The sequence below is a fragment of the Dipodomys merriami genome, unplaced genomic scaffold (genome assembly GCF_024711535.1).
Source record: "Dipodomys merriami isolate MVZ:Mamm:240054 unplaced genomic scaffold, mDipMer1.0.p SCAF_906, whole genome shotgun sequence".
Lineage (NCBI taxonomy): Eukaryota > Metazoa > Chordata > Mammalia > Rodentia > Heteromyidae > Dipodomys > Dipodomys merriami.
The window spans coordinates 161,117-165,477 of NW_027206520.1; the positions used below are offsets into that span (position 1 = coordinate 161,117).

The following is a 4,361-nucleotide window of genomic DNA, read 5'->3' on the forward strand; positions in this document are numbered from 1 at the left end:
TTAGTGTTAGGTGAACTGCCTTTGTGCCAGCTTGCCCCCTTTCACCATGCATGGACTCCTCCCAGGGCCTGTCCCATTATCTGTGGACTTCCTCAGGGCCTGTCCCACCATACATGACCAGCTGAACTGCGCTTCTGCCTGTTCACTCCTCACCCCTAAAGACAGGTCTTCTGTTGGTTTCTAAGTTTTCCCTTTTCTTATCTCTTGGTTCTCGAATGAAATACACAGTTTTAGACAGACAGAACAGGTAACATCTTTGACAGTGTTAAACTAACCTTTACACTTAAATTTCTAATATTTATCCCCAAATTTTAGCCAAGGAACTAAATTCCAAACAGCCAATGTATTTGTGTTAAGCCAGATATCTTGATTACAGTATAAACAGCCTTATGCATTTTAAAATATTAGATTTTAAAATACCAGATTTCTAATTTTTTAATTTTTATTTATTTTTATTGTGAAAATACTGTACAGAGGGGTTACAATTAGATGGGCAAGATAATGAGTACATTTCTTATCAAGCATTGTAGCCTCCTCCTTTGTTTCCCCTTTCCATCCCTTCCCAGCCTCCCCCCACCCCCCCACCCAATCCTTCCCGCCCCTCCCCCCCTCAACAAAGTTGTAAAGTTGGTTTTCCACATGAAAACTTGTAATTTTCATTGTTGCAACGGGTCCACCTGTATCCTTATTTAAACGACTTGTTTTTCCCCTTCCCCTCCACAAATTATACCGACATCAAATACAGTGAAAGCAGGGGTTATACTGTGGGGGAGGGACATACAAAGCAACAAAGAAATAATCTTATAAATGCATTAGAAACAAATGCATGAAAGAAAAAAACACATTTGAATACATATCTTAGAGTTCATTTTCCTAACATCACCTGATCTGACCTTTTCTGCTTGACTCAGACATATACTAGATATTGCAAATAAGGGAAACCATGGGACCTATGTTTCTTTGGGCTTAGCTTACTTCACTTAATATAATTTTTTCCAAGTCTTTCAACTTCCTAACAAATGGGGCAATGTCATTCTTTCTGATGGAGTCATAGAATTCCATTGTGTATATATACCACATTTTCTTGACCCATTCATCTACTGAGGGGCATCTGGGTTGGTTCCATAACTTAGCTATAGTAAATAGTGCTCCAATAAACATAGTCGTGCTGGTGGTCTTGTTTGTGATCATTTCGGTAAATGCCCAAAAGTGTGATTGCTGGGTCATATGGGAGCTCTATGTGGAGTCTTTTGACGAACCTCCATACTACTTTCCAAAGTGGTTGAACAACTTTACATGACCACCAACAATGCAGTAAGGTTCCCTTCTGTCCACATCCCCTCCAGCATCTGTTGTTTTTAGAGTTCTTGATTTCAGCCATTCTAACTGGAGTGAGGTGGTATCTCAATGTTGTTTTGATTTGCATTTCTTTTATGGCTAGAGAGGTTGAGCATTTCTTCATGTGTTGATTGGCCATCCTTCTTTCCTCTTCAGAGAAGTTTCTCTTTAAGTCTTTAGCCCACTTAGTTATTGGGCAGTTGTTTCTTTGAGGATTTGTTGTCGAGGGATTTAATTTTTTGAGTTCTATGTATATATTACATATGAGACCCTTGTCCATTGTATGGCTAGTGAAGATCTCCCAATCCGTAGGCTTTCTATTGATCTTGCTAGCTATGTCCTTTGCCATGCAGAAGCTCTCTAACTTCATGCAATCTCATTTGTCCAACCTTTCTTTGATTTGTTGTGTTTCTGGGTCTCTATTAAAAAATTTTCAGCCTGTGCCAAGGAGACCTAGCATTTCTCCTATTGCATCCTGTAATGTTTTCAGAGTGTCTGCTTTGACTCGAGGTCTTTGATCCATTTGGAGTTGATTCTGGTGCAAGGTGATATGGCCCCCATAAACAGGCGGGAATTGCAATCCTAATATCAGATAAAATAGACTTCAAATTAAAATTCGTGAGAAGAGACAAAGAATGTCACTACATACTAATTGAGGGATCTCTCCTTCGGGAGGATATTACAATTCTAAATATCTATTCACCAAACAACGGAGCACCCAAATTTATCCAAGAAACACTACTTTCCTTCAAATCCTACATAGATCCAAAGACATTAATTGTTGGGGATTTTAACACACCACTTTCCCAACTAGATACATCAACTCAGAAAAAACTCAACAAAGAAACCGCAGATCTAAACAACTGCAAAGATCAACTAGATTTAACAGACATCTGCCGAAAATTTCACCCAGCAGCATAAGAATATGTCGCGACCACCTCGACCAGCAAGGAAGACGCGACCCGGGATTCTTCTCAATGCAGTTTATTCAGGACCTTTTACAACATCTTCTCTCCTGCTTCTTCTGCCCGCTTCTTCCTGCTTCTCTGTCCCCCCCCCCCCCCGCCCCCGCGCTCTGGTTATAAGTCTCCTGGATGGCAAATCCTGAAGCACCACGTGGCATATACCGATAGGGTCGGAAACACGGAAGCAAACTAGGAGCCAAGTCATAGCCATATAAGGAGTTGTTTTTACAGAGAGCACTTGTCACCCGGAAGACAGAAGGCGGGAGCCAGCGCCATCTTACCAAGGAGCTACAATGTTGCTTTTGCGGCCACGCCTTACTGCCTGGCCGTCTTTGGTCGTGGCTCCCGCAGCTCTCCACAAGAATACACGTTTTTCTCAACAGCACATGGAACATTTTCTAAAATAGACCACATTTTAGGCCACAAAGCAAACTTGTCCAAATTCAGAAACCTTGCATTCTCTCTGACCACAAGGGAATAAAATTAGAACTCAACACCAGATTTTCTAATTTTTAAGTTAAAGAATCCTTAAAAAGCCGTTAAAAACAATGTGAAGATTCCTTAAAATTTTTGGTAATGTCCAAACCTCATAACCTTTTGAATTTTAAACTTAAACTCACCCATTGTTACAGCATGCTGACAACTCTTATCTTGAACATGTTCATAAACACATACAAAACACACAGATCTTAAAGCACACAAGAAATCAAAATCAGTTGTACGTACATTTTCTAAAGTTTTTTAAAAAATTTTAAGACAATATTTCTTTTAAACGAAGTACCTTTGTTGAGCTTCATTTTTCCAGGGCTTGCTTGTTTAGCAAGGTATTTCACTAATCAGTCTTTTGAATCCCTTCTGTTGGAGGAGGGCTGGGTGAGGGGGTCACCTGAAACTGAATGGGCCTGATTTTTACCCAATTTTGACAAAAGCACTTTACAAATTGTTAAGCTGTCTGGAGCAGCTGAAAGTCCAGACCAGGCTCACTGCTATCTACACCCTAACCTCTCCAGCAGCCTCCACCAGGAGAAGGTGCACCTGAGGCTTGTCCATGCCCCTCCTCTTGGCTGCTGTAACAAAAGAAGGGGGGAGGGAGACTTAGCAGGTCTGTGACCAAGCCCAGCCAGAGGCTGAGACTTTTATTCCCCCAGAGATGTTCAAATAAATATCAAAACACTGATAAACACAAAAACCAAGGATTCACATTTAAAACTGGTACCAATTCTAAAACGGAACTAGACAAAACAACAACCAAAGGCTGAGTTGGGGACTAATGGGCCCCCAGAAATCTGTGCTGTTCTCAAGCTGAATCCAGAGTTTGCTGAGTGAGCCTGCCACTCTCACCCAGAACTTCCCTACCTCAGAAAACATAGAACAGAAAACACACCAAAGTAAACAAGACAGACAAGTGGCCACAAAGACGAAATCAGGTCTCAGTGAATGGGGTAACATCTCAACACCACTTACTTACCAGGGGACTCGGACCCCCTCTACTCACCTCGGGAGGATTTTTCTTTTAGATTCCTGCAAACATTGACCCAGGAGCCTTCCAAGACAGAGGAGAATTCCCAGTCCTCTTGGGGCAAGAGAAAGAAGTTCCTAGTGGCTGTCCCCTCAGACTGACAGGTTCTCCCCCGTACTCAGACCCCCTGGGCTAAGGCCCGAGGCTAAGATCTTGCTGGTGCCACTTGCAGGTGGTCAGTGGCAGTTTCATAAAAAAAGAAGGAGCTAGAGAGAAACAGATATTAAGGGGGTGTTAGCCAGTCTCCTCTGAGCCCTTGCATCAGGATGAATCTGGGAGGAGAAACATTCCAAGAATTCCAAAAGACACACAGACAAAACACTGAACCCTGAGTCAAGACATGTTCACAGCATGTGCATTGTAGACTGTCAGTCAGAAAGTGCTGGACTACAAATGGGCCCAAATGTCCACACTAGTGGACAGTCTACCCTGTACACTATCAGTCAGAAAGTGCCGGACCCCGCACTAGTGGATAGCCTACCCTGTAAACTATCAGTCAACAACAAATCCTCAAAGAAACAACTGCCCAATAAATAAGT

The 4,361-nt window shown here is 42.1% G+C and overlaps 1 long non-coding RNA gene across 1 annotated transcript; it reads right to left on the reverse strand.

The window, feature by feature from the left end:
- Window positions 1-618: 618 nt before the first annotated feature.
- Window positions 619-4,058, reverse strand: LOC138821277 (uncharacterized). The gene is made up of 4 exons (XR_011370114.1): window positions 3,799-4,058; window positions 3,085-3,370; window positions 2,585-2,701; window positions 619-1,920 (listed from the first exon to the last, which is right to left on the reverse strand). It is a non-coding gene; the product is annotated as an uncharacterized lncRNA (long non-coding RNA).
- Between the last annotated feature and the right edge of the window lie 303 nt (window positions 4,059-4,361).